Below are 13,021 nucleotides of genomic sequence, written 5' to 3' on the forward strand. Positions count from 1 at the left end.
CAGAAGCAGGAGCACATGGGAACATTGAAATCCTGATAAATGTTTGTTGGTTAAAATTATTTTTATTTTTAAATATTGTATTGTTCTTTCATTGTTGTTGTTTTTTCACTACAAATAAGACATGTGCAGTGTGCATCGGAATTTGTTTGTATTTTTTTTTTCAAATGATAATCCGGCCCCTCAACAGTCTGAAGGATTGTGGACCGGCCCTCGGCTTAAAAAGTTTGAGGACCCCTGCTCTAGGTTGTAACTGAGTGAAATTTCATTGTCAATATTTAGTAAAGGCTGCCTCAGGGAGCACGTTCACGACTGAATGGGCTTTTGTTCTCCAGAGCAGGAGTCCAATCCTCAGTCTCACTTTGTCATGCTGTTTCCTGGTGATAGCCCACTGCTCACAAGCCACATCCCATAGATATTCTCCCAAAGCATAGATGCTGAGGATGCCTCAGCACAAGGCCCCTTCCCACATCAATCAACTTGCAGCACATGGAGGGTCTGATCCACTTGGTGAGCTTTGCCCGAAGCCGGTGGGACTTGGCTGCGGAAAAGTTGCTGACCATCTCTCTTTGCCGGCCTCCCGTCCCTCGCCCTCCGTCAGAGTTAATCAACATCAGGGAAGATAATGGCGAACACAAAACCTATTTAAGCACTACATTTGCCACTTGGCTGGTTCTATTACAGCCGTAATATCCCGGTGTCACATCCTCCCTGGGAACGTCTGCCGAGCCACTTCCTCCAAACATGAGGAACCTCCTCAGGTTTCTGGTCACGGGGAAAGGGCAGCAGACCTGCAATGCTGGAGAGACCGAAGATGTGCAGGAAAGGAAGAAAAATGAGGAGAAGGAACAAGAAGAAAAGGAGGAGGACGGGGAGAGGAAGAGGAAGGGGAGCAGGAAAGTGTTCATGAATCTGAGGGTGAGTTGGAATCTGAGGAGGAGATTTTGCAAGTACCCACTTTTCAGGAGAGGTGAAAGGAAACAGAGCAGAGACATCATTCAGCTAGAATAGCTGCCAGAAATGCAGCTGAGTAATTAGGAAATGCCTTAGCAGCTATGAGGGGACTCAGGGCTATAAAGCAAAAGCAGGTGCAGCCAGCTCTTGCTGGTAACAAACTGACTCTAATGCCTATGCTCTCCTTGTGCCTGCTTCAAGTCTGCTGCTGGGAAACTGCTCCTAAGGATTTATTGCTGTTTCTTTGTCTGAAGTAAGATTGTGTTTGCCAGAAGACTTCCTTGCTTTCTTTTGCATTATTCCACTGAGTGTGCTGTACTTTATGTTTTGCTGAAGTAAAGCAGTTTTCATTTACTTACCACAGTGTTTGAAGGCTGTTTTTGAAAGACAAAACAGGACTGGAAAGAAGGGAAACCCGAGGCCCATTCTCTAAGTGCTTTCCATTGACCCCTTCCCCTCCCCAACCCCAATAAGACCTAGGGTCCAGCAGGAATGTTCTCTGGGAACCACAGAATGGCTTCCTGGGCTGACTTTATTGTCCTCTACTGTGGTCTCTCCCCCTCTTTTCTCCTGCCTTTGACCTTTCCAAGCATCATTGTCTTTTCTACAGATTGACTTGTAGGCAATTCATCTCCGACTTACAGTGGCATTATGGATGAGAAGGTTCCCAACCACCCTGTTAGTCACAACTCTGTCCAGGTCATGCAACATCAGAAGTGACTTGCAGTATGTTCTCAATTCGCTTCTGACATGATAAAAAAAACCTTTCCAAGCATCTTTTCTAATGATGGATGTCTTTTGATCTGATCAAAGCCAGGAGAGCCTCAGTTGAGTCATCTTGGCTTCTAGGGAGAGTTCAGACCTCATTTGATTTCAGACCATTTGTCATTCCAACCGGATCCTCGTAGCCCTCTTCCAGCACAATACTACAAATGGGTCCATTCTTATCTTGTCCGATTCCCCCCCCCCCCTCCCCCCCCGTCCAGTTTTTCATGGAAACACAGGATACAATTGCCCAGGACATCCTAACTTTAGGATTCAGGTCCTCCCTTTCTCCCTCCATCACTTTAGGATAACACTACGTAACACGATTTTTGTTCCTGGGTTATAAATGTCATTTCCTAATTGGTCTTATCATAAAGACATGGAAAAAGTGTATTAAACTGCCAACACTACTGGGCCCGGGCTGAGAACTGTATTGTATTTGGATCTTCCTAGTCCACGCCAGCCTAATGGTCAGTGTTTTACCTACACTGTGAACTCTAGTTGGCTGTTGTAAACTAATGTGGTTGCTTGTTTGGATTTCTGTATAATCTATATATATAAAAGATGGAATCCTGGCGACTGACAAAACAACAAAACTAAACATCCTCACAACCTCGAAAATTGACAGCACAACCCCTCATCCACGCCTCTAGGTTGATACAACAAAAAGAAAAATTAAGTCCTAATTAGAGGGAGAGGAATAATTGTTTTTATCCAATTGCTGCCAGTTAGAAGCCTAAGCTCTGCCCACTTGGTCTCCTAGCAACCCACTCAGCCCAGGAGACAGGCAAAGTTAGGCCTCACACAGGCCTCTTCCACACTGCCTATAAAATACAGACACCACCAGACAACGCCACAGCAACGCGTGGCCGGGCACAGCTAGTTTTTATATAATTTTGTTTGACTACACATAGTTTAATTTATTGATGTTAGGTTTAATTTATTGATGTTAGACTTTAAATTGATGTGAGGTTTTAATGTTATTTTTATATGTGGGGTTTCTCTGGGATTTTTAGGTCAGTATTTGTTTGTTTATGGAGGCATTGAATGTTTGCCATTTTATGTTGGCCCTGAGTCCCCTCGGAGAGATACAAATATGAATAAAGTTATATTATTATTATTATTATTATTATTATTATTATTATTATTATTATTATTATTGAACCCCAGTGGCGAAGTGTGTTAAAGCACTGAGCTGCTGAACTTGCAGACCGAAAGGTCCCAGGTTCAAACCCCGGGAGCAGAGTGAGCGCCCGCTGTTAGCTCCAGCTTCTGCCAACCTAACAGTTCGAAAACATGCAAATGTGAGTAGATCAATAGGTACTGCTCCGGCGGGAAGGTAATGGCGCTCCATGCAGTCATGACCTTGGAGGTGTCTATGGACAACGCCGGCTCTTCAGCTTAGAAATGGAGATGAGCACCAACCCCCAGAGTCAGACACGACTGGACTTAACGTCAGGGGAAACCTTTACCTTTACCTATTATTATTATTATTATTATTATTATTATTATTATTATTATTATTATTATGTGTCTAGGACTGTGTGATGTATTTTCGGATGATGCGCGCAGATCCCAGCAGGGTGGCCTTTTGCAATTGGCAGATCGTAATTTTGTCAATGTCTATTGTTTCCAAATGCCGGCTGAGATCTTTTGGCACGGCACCCAGTGTGCCCATCACCACCGGGACCACCTGCACTGATTTCTGCCAGAGTCTTTGAAGTTCAATCTTGAGGTCCTAATAGCGACTGAGATTTTCCTGTTGTTTTTCATCAATGCGACTGTCACCTGGGATGGCAACATCAATGATCCAAACCTTTTTCTTTTCCACAACTGTGATGTCTGGTGTGTTGTGTTCCAGAACTTTGTCAGTCTGGATTCGGAAGTCCCACAGTATCTTTGCGTGCTCATTTTCCAATACTTTTGCAGGTTTGTGATCCCACCAGTTCTTTGCTGCTGGAAGGTGGTACTTGAGGCATAAGTTCCAATGAATCATTTGGGCCACGTAATAATAATAATAATAATAATAATAATAATAATAATAATAATAATAATAATAATAATTTGTGGAAAGGACATCCTACAGCACATTTTACTCTAGCTTTTCAATGAATAGCTCATTGAGCCTCAACCAATTCAACCTAGTTTGTGACAGCCACAAGTTTCTGGAGTAGACCAATGACTTTCAAAGTAAGGACTGCACAATGAAACAGGAAAGAACATTATTTGTCAAATTTTGTTACATAGTGCAATTTGAGGCCCCAAAGAGTCCACGTTTCCAGGAGAGCCCCATAATCTCATGATGGCTCCTCAGTTTAGTCTCCTTGGCTTCTAGGGAGAGTTTTTGGTTTGCTTTCAGACCCATTTACTGTATTGGTCCTTTCAAAGCACTTGCCATATATTGAAGCATTTTTCCATGGCTCCTTTCTAAACTTATCATCCATCAATGACAAAATTAAAAAGTTCAGGTTTTAATTGGATATTGATCTTTAATAAATTTTTTTGCATCAAACTATATATTTTTAGCCCTTTTATAGATCTACCAAAGTCCATCCTTGTTTTGTTTAATATTTCCAACATCTGTTTGATGTTCTTTTACGCGTCATGGACAATTTCTCTGGTGTCATGTACTAAAGGTACATCCTGTAATGAAAATTCTCTTTAAAGTCATAACAGAGTAAATTTCAAACCATTTGACCGCATCCCAGTGCTCTTTTTTGTATGTTACATCCAACATTTCTGGCCCACTTTATCATGCAATCTTCTACCTCGAATTTCAACTAAAGCTTATACATTCTACCCATTAACTGTTCGTAATTCATACATAATGGAGCTTCAAATTTGGACTTAATCAGTTCACACCCATAGGACTTTTGTCTAATTTAAACCTTCCAAAAAGCTGTAAATAAGAAAACGATTGGAATGCATTATCTTTCCTCTCGAGCTAGTATTTCTTTTCATATTATATTCTCCTTGGCAATTCTCCAGCTTATTTGGGTACCTCCATAGTACTTTGGCCATTGCATTTCTGAATGTGATGATAAAAGATGTATGTGTGACAGTCAATGAGAGAATTAGATATACTGCATATACTCAAGTATAAGCCTAGTTTTTCAGCCCTTTTTTAAGACTGAAAAAGCCCCCCTCGGCTTATACTCGGGTGAGGGTCCTGGTTGGCTTATATTTGGGTCAGCTTATACTCGAGAATATATGGTACATTTATTATTTTTCTCTATTATTATTGGTATTATTACATCTATTATTTTTCTCTATTATTGTTGCTACTACAGTAGAGTCTCACTTATCCAAGCTAAACGGGCCGGCAGAAGCTTGGATAAGCGAATATCTTGGATTACAAGGAGGGATTAAGGAAAAGCCTATTAAACATCAAATTAGGTTATGATTTTACAAATTTAGCACCAAAACTTCATGTTATACAACAAATTTGACAGAAAAGGTAGTTCAATATGCAGTAATGTTATGTTGTAATTACTGTATTTACGAATTTAGCACCAAAATATCATGATATATTGAAAACATCGACTACAAAAATGGCTTGGATTATCCAGAGGCTTGGATAAGTGATGCTTGGATGAGTGAGACTCTACTGTATTACATTTATTTTACTCTATTAATAATAATAATAATAATAATACATTTATTATTTCACTCTGATCTTATAATTATTTTTATTTTTATTATTTTACTCTATTTATTATTACATGTATTATTTTACTCTATTTATTATTATTATTATTATTATTATTATTATTATTATTATTATTATTATTATGCAAGTATTATTTTACTCTATTATTATTAAAAGGATACATAAGCACATTGACATTGGAATGTGCTCTATGCCCTTTGGCTGCCCTCATAAAAGCATTGTTGTGAAGTAGTTTTTGGATTTTGCTAGATTTTTGATAAATGGTGAACATGGCTATCCCTGGAAATATCCTATCTATCTGTCTAATATCCCCCTATGATCTATCTATTTATTTTCTATATCTATCTGTCTTGTCTATATCTATCTATCTTTTATCTGTGTATCTGTCGTTTCTATCTATTAGGAGCCGTGGTGACGCAATGGGTTAGACCCTTGTGCTGACTGGACTGCTGACCTAAAGGTTGGGTTGCTCACCTGAAGGTTGCCGGTTCGAATCTGCGAGATGGGGTGAGCTCCCGTCTGTCAGCTCTAGCTTGTGGGGACATGAAAGAAACCTCCCAGGAGTATGATAACAACACATCTGGATGTCCCCTGCGCAACGTCTCTGTCGACGGCCAATTCTTTCACACCAGAAGCAATTATCTATCTGTCTGTCTGTCTGTCTGTCTGTCTATCTATCTATCTATCATCTATATCTTTTATCTATGTATGTTGTCTAGCATTTCTATTTACTTGCATATATCATCTATTATCTATCTATCTATCTATCTATCTATCTATCTATCTATCTATCTATCTATCTATCTATCTATCTATCATCTCTATCTATCTATCTCTCTTTTATCAATGTATTAGGCTTGATCGATCCACGAAAAATTTGATTCTAAACTCGTTGCAAAAGTAGAGGGGGGCAGTGTTTAGTTTTTGAAGGTATTTCCGAATTTTGCCCCCAAAAAATTTCGAAATTAACGAAAATTCGTTATTTTCTAAATTAATTCGTTAATGGCGGACGCGCATGCGCAATTTCCAAAAACAGCACAGAGGGAGAGGACTTTACAGGACTCTCCCACCCTCATTTTTTGAGTGATCTTCTTCAAACTTGGTACAGTGGTAGAACACATTTAACACTGATAGCTCACCAAAATTTGGAACGTTTCCCTTATCCTCTGATTTTTGGCGAATTTTCATAGCTTTTATAATAAACCATTTTTTAATAATTGCAGAAATCTGTTCCTGGTTTGAAAGTCTTATTTCCTGTTAAATTGGGTTGTCTTTACTGTGAAAGTCATTGTTCTACTTCAGAAACTTTGTTTTTGTGGCTGAAACTTTGTTAAATTGGTGTGTGTGTGATATATACTGTGTATATATATATAGTCCCTGCATATGTGTGTGTGTGTTTGTGTGTGTGTGTGTATAGGTAAAGGTAAAGGTATCCCTTGACGTTAAGTTCAGTCATGTCTGACTCTGGGGGTTGGTGCTCATCTCCATTTCTAAGCCCAAGAGCCAGTGTTGTCCATAGACACCTCCTAGGTCATGTGGCCGGCATGACTACATGGAGTGCCATTACCTTCCCGCCAGAGCGGTACCTATTGATCTACTCACATTGGCATGTTTTCAAGCTGCTAGGTTGGCAGAAGCTGGAGCTAACAGCGGGCACTCACTCTGCTCCTGGGATTTGAACCTGGGACCTTTCGGTCTGCAAGTTCAGCAGCTCAGTGCTTTAACACACTTCGCCATCGGGGCTCATGTATATATAATATACATACACATACACACAATGTGGAGAATATGTGGAAAGGTAGATAGATAGATAAGTTGGGAGCCACAGCGAAGGCACCTTCCTGGGAGCAAGGTCTAATAATAATAATAATAATAATAATAATAATAATAATAATAATAAATCCCTTACAATATCCAAGATGGGTACCATTATTGGCAGAGAAAGCCAAGCTGTAGGAGTTGAAATCCAATCATTTATCCTCCCTATAGAATCAATTTTATATGCATTTTTAGCTACAGAAAAGCTAAAATCAGGACAGTAAAAGAACAACACCCAGAAAATGGGAATTCCAGACAGGAAACAATCAGGGCCAGCTAATACCTCCCAACAAAGGATTCCCCCAGGTAGGAAGCAGCCAGGCTTTGAAGCTGCAAGGCTATTCAATGCTAATCAAGGTGACCAATTGCAACATTCACACTTGCCTCCCACAGACAAGAGTTCTTTCTCCCACCCTGGACCTTCCACAGATATATAAACCCCACTTGCCTAGCTTCGCACAGACGTCAAAACCTCACCGCCGGGCCCCTCTCTGTCCATTCCCGGCTCCATCCGCCGCCTTCCCGCCTCACAGAGAGACACCAGGCCTGAGCTGAGGCGAGGCGGCGGGGGCGGCCATTTCCCCCCTCCGTCTTCCTCCTCCTCCTCCTCGGCCTCCTTCCCCCTCGCCCCCTCCCATTGGCTGAGCCCGTGACGCCCCTTTTGCTGAGGGGCAAAAGGAAAGGGCCTGAATGGTGGGAGTTTGGGTGATTTGCAAAAGCTTTTTTTTCCTAACGAAAAAAACGACGAAATAAGGAAAAACGGCCTCTCGCGATTCGAAACCGCGATATCCAGACGTGTGGACAATCAAGGCCGTATATTGCTTCAAAACAAACGAAAATAACGAATTAATAACGGGTAACGGGGAAATCGAATTATTTGAGCAAGCCTACTATGTATGTTGTCTATAATTTCTATCTACTTGCATATGTCATCTATTATCTATCATCTATCTATCCATCTATCTCTATCTTTTATCTATGTATGTTGTCTATCATATCTATCTACTTGCATATATCATCCATTATCTATCTCTCTTATCTGTATCTATCATCTCTACCATCTCTCTCTCTCTCTGATCATTCTGCCTCTATCTATCTATCTATCTATCTATCTATCTATCTATCTATCTATCTATCTATGTATCTATTGATGTATCTATCTTTTATCTATGTATCTATGTATCTATCTGTGGCTCTGGTTTGAGTTCTGTCTGGATGAAGGGATACCTTTGATGAGAAGCATGTGTGAAGCTATCCATAGGAGCAAAGGAAGAACCATCCAGCATTTATCATCCCCCCATTTATTCTCCCTCCCCACAATCCCTTGGAAAAGCCCCAAAGGAATAGCATTGTCCTCCTTGTGATGAAGGTGTCGGAGGCAAACACTTTGCCTTCCGCCTTCATTGGTATTCCTTCATTGGGGCCTCGGAGCCGTCCTTTCTCCAGAAACATTAAATTTTGGCACTTCAGCTTCCTTTTTATTAAGCTAATAAAATAATGGACCTATAAAATTTCTGGACCTTAAAGGTCACTTAGTCAAGTGGGCGAAGCAGAAGAAGGAGGCAAACAGGGATTCTCTCCACGTTCAGCTCCTGAACCCTCTTCGGGGGCCATAAAAAGCCTCTCAGCCCCAGGAATCTTCCTCGCTCTTAGGAAATGAAATAAAATAAGTGAAGAGAAAGCCTCTCTCCAAAGACTAGGAGGAGAATATATATATATGTATATTTCCCCACAAGCATTTTAGATATAAAAATGCCCTAGAGAAGATGAATGATTTAAAACCGACATGACGAAGGATGGCAGAAACAAATGAATGGTCCACGCTGCAGCTGATAAAGGGAAAGTACAATCCTTTAAAATACATTCTATTCCTCTAAAATGTTTTTGTGTACGCTTTTGGGAAGGAAAGGACATATTTTGTACTGCGGGTTCTGACTTTGGGGAGGAATAAAAAGCAACGCTGAAGATGGGAAGAGCAGGCCTTGGACTTTGGATGGGAATGTTTGCATTGTATTCACTAGTCGAATTTTTGAAGGTTTTGTTCAAAGAAATATTTTTGCCATAAATGTGTCTCAGCCAAATGAGACAGACTTGCGATTCATTGGCTCTCAAAGATTAGATGGTGTTTAAGTTCAGTTCAACTTGATAGCAAGCGATTGTACTGCTGGATGTATATGAGTCTCACTTATCCAACACTCGCTTATCCAACATTCTGGATTATCCAACACATTTTTGTAGTCAATGTTTTCAATATATCGTGATATTTTGGTGCTAAATTCGTAAATACAATAATTATTATGTAACATTACTGCATATTGAATTATTTTTTTCTGTCAAATTCGTTGTATAACACGATGTTTTGGTGCTTAATTTGTAAAATCATAACCTAATGTGATGTTTAATAGGCTTTTCCTTACTCTCTCCTTATTATCCAACATATTTGCTTATCCAACGTTCTGCAGCCCGTTTACGTTGGATAAGCGAGACTCTACTGTATTTTCATAGTGAGTCTCCCAGGGGAGATAGGGTGGGGTACAAAAAAAGTGTTGTTTTTATTGTTGTTGTTGTTGTTGTTGTTATTATTATTATTATTATTATTATTATTATTATTGTTTTGCTTTTATTTATTTATTTATTTATTTCAATTGTTTATACCCCGCTCTTCTCACCCGAGGGGACTCAGGGCGGCTTACAAGTGGCAATTGATGCCGTTACACTGATATACAATGAACTAAAACATTAAAAAAGTTAAAACAGTCATAAAATACAATATACAAAGTTTAAAACAATGCAAAGTGCTTATCCCATTCATCCATCAGACCTTATACAAGAGTCGTAATTCAGATCGCGTCGAAGCCAACACATGCTTCAACTTTACTGTATCATGCCTTGATCCGCAAGAAGTGGGTCATAAATGTATTATTATTATTATTATTGACACGAAGACATAATGTGACACAGCAAACGAGATATATATGCTGGATTTCGTATCACAAAATCACAAGTCGAACACTTCCCAAGTGTCTAGGACTGTGTTATTATTATTATGCTCTCTCTGTGCAATAATGTTTTTACTGACTGTCATGTTTAAATTGATTGTTTTTTCTAATGTGGAATTTTTTATTATAACGTGTATGTTATTGTCATTTTATACTTCTGGCACTAATGAAGAAATTGTGGCATTGAATGTTTGCCATTTATATGTATGTTAACTGCCATGAGTTCCTCTGGGGAGAGAGGGCGGTCTAGAAATAACGTTATTATTTTATTATGATACAGAAAACAAGATAGATATGCTAGATTTCGTATCACAAAATCACAAGTCGAACACTTCCCAAGTGTCTAGGACTGTGTGATGTATTTTCGGATGATGTGTGCAGATCCCAGTAGGGTGGCCTTTTGCAGTTGGCAGATCGTCAAGGAACTTTCCATGCAATGTTTTGTTGTGCCAGTTGTCAGCTCTGGTTTGTAGTGCGGCTTTCTTGTACTGATTTTTTGTCTGCTGTGCTATTATTATTATTATTATTATTATTATTATTATTATTATTATACTATGTAACAACATTTGAAAAAAAATCTGTTCCTGGTTTGAAAGTATTATTTCCTGTTTAATTGTGCAGTTGTTGTTCTGCTCCAGAAACTTCGTTTTTTGTGGCTGCCACAAACTAGGTGGAATTGATTTAGACTCTATGAGGTATTTGCTGAAAAACTATAGCAAAATGTGCTGTAGGATGTCCTTCCCAAAAAGATAAGGTGTTGGCAGTTTAATAAACCTTTCCCATATTTTTATGATAGAACCAATTAGGAAATGACATTTATAACCCAGGAACAAAAAACGTGTTACATAATGTTACTATTACTGTGCAGCAGAGCACAGCTGCAATGCAACTCCATGAGTACAAAGCTGCACTCTGTTTGCTCATTGCAGGATCTTGCAAAATGTGAGGCCTCCAGTCATGCAGCCTGAGGCTTGTCATCCTTAAAATGCCTTTAATTGTATTTCCTTGGCATCAACTCCGCATTGAAACAAAGCCCCAGAGGAGGTACCAAGTGCAAAGGGCAAAGCTGGCCATGGCCCAGTCCCACCTTGAAGGACACGGCTTTGCTTTTGGGCCAGATCGAATCTCCTCCAAAGTGCAGGGATGGAAGTGTTGCGTTGCTCATGACTGAAGCGAGCTGCAAACCCTGTCAGAGAAAGAGACAAAAGAGGGAGAAAAAGAGGATCAGAGGAGGCGAGGAAGGCGAGAGCAAGAGGCCGTGGTGGGAGCCGGCAAGTGATGACAGGGCCGTTAGCAGAGTTCACTTTGACAGCTGGGCCTTTTTGTGCGGATAAGGAAGGCCCTCGAAATATCATCCCGATGGGAAGAGAGTGACACCCGCAGCCTCTCCCTTGGTCCTGGAAGGATACCAAGATGTCTTTTACTCCACAGAAGATGGAGGGGAGTGATGCCAACGTTGTTGACTTTGGAAGAAAGGCCGGTCAGGGAATGGACCATCTGGGACATCCCAGGAGCACTCAGGGTCCTTCCACTCAACCATATAACCCAGAATATACTTAGGTGATCTTCCATCTTGGGGGTGTGTCCGTAGATGGCACCTATTCTTGATCTACATGTTCTCCCACAGTGAGAACATCGTTTTCCAGGTGGAAGGCGGTCCTGGTCAGGGTTGGCTTGACGCTCCTTCCTCTTGGCACGTTTCTCCCTTAAGCCCTCCATTCGTGCCTCTTTGAACTCCACAGCACTGCTGGTCACAGCTGACCTCCAATTAGAGCGCTCAAGGGCCAGGGCTTCCCAGTTCTCATTGTCTATGCCACAGTTTTTAATAATAATAATAATAATAATAATAATAATAATAATAATAATAATAATAATCTTTATTTATACCCCGCCACCATCTCCCCAATGGGGACTCGGGGTGGCTTACATGGGGCCATGCCCAGAACAATACAATATAACAGAATATAAAAAGAACAACAAATCATAACACATTAAACAATACAATAAATGATAATATACACAACATTACGCAAAATCAGAAGAACAATAAAACAAGGGTGGGCCACATGAACACTAAGTTAAAACTTTTGGTGAGAAAAGAAACAAGAATAAAAACCACAGAGGTTTTTAAGGTTGGCTTTAAGCCCATCTTTAAATCTCTTTTCCTGCCCACCAACATTACGTTTCCCGTTCTTGAGTTCGGAGTAGAGCAACTGCTTTGGGAGATGGTGATCGGGCATTCGGACAATGTGGCCAGTCCAGCGGAGTTGATGGCGTAGGAGCATCGCTTCAATGCTGGTGGTCTTTGCTTCTTCCATCACACTAAAATTTGTCCGCTTGTCTTCCCAAGAGATTTGCAGGATTTTTCTGAGCCAACACTGATGGAAATGCTCCAGGAGTTTTGTGTGATGTCTGTAGACCGTCCATGTTTCGCAGGCGTAGAGCAGGGTTGGGAGGACAATGGCTTTATAAACAAGCACCTTGGTATCTCTACGGATGTCCCGATCCTCAAACACTCTCTGCTTCATTCGGAAAAATGCTGCACTCGCAGAGCTCAGGCGGTGTTGTATTTCGGTGTCAGTGTTGACTTTTGTGGAGAGGTGGCTGCCAAGGGAGCGGAAATGGTCAACGTTTTCTAATGTGACACCATTAAGCTGTATTCCTGGCATTGCGGAGGGATTAGCTGGTGCCTGTTGGAAGAGCAGAATATCAAGGCAGATAATCCACAATATCTGCTTTGAATTGGGTTATCTGAATCCACACTGTCATATAACCCGGTTCAAAGCAAATAATGTGGGATTTTATTCAATTGTGCGGA

The sequence above is a fragment of the Anolis carolinensis genome, unplaced genomic scaffold, assembly GCF_035594765.1.
Source record: "Anolis carolinensis isolate JA03-04 unplaced genomic scaffold, rAnoCar3.1.pri scaffold_10, whole genome shotgun sequence".
Taxonomy (NCBI): Eukaryota; Metazoa; Chordata; class Lepidosauria; order Squamata; family Dactyloidae; genus Anolis; species Anolis carolinensis.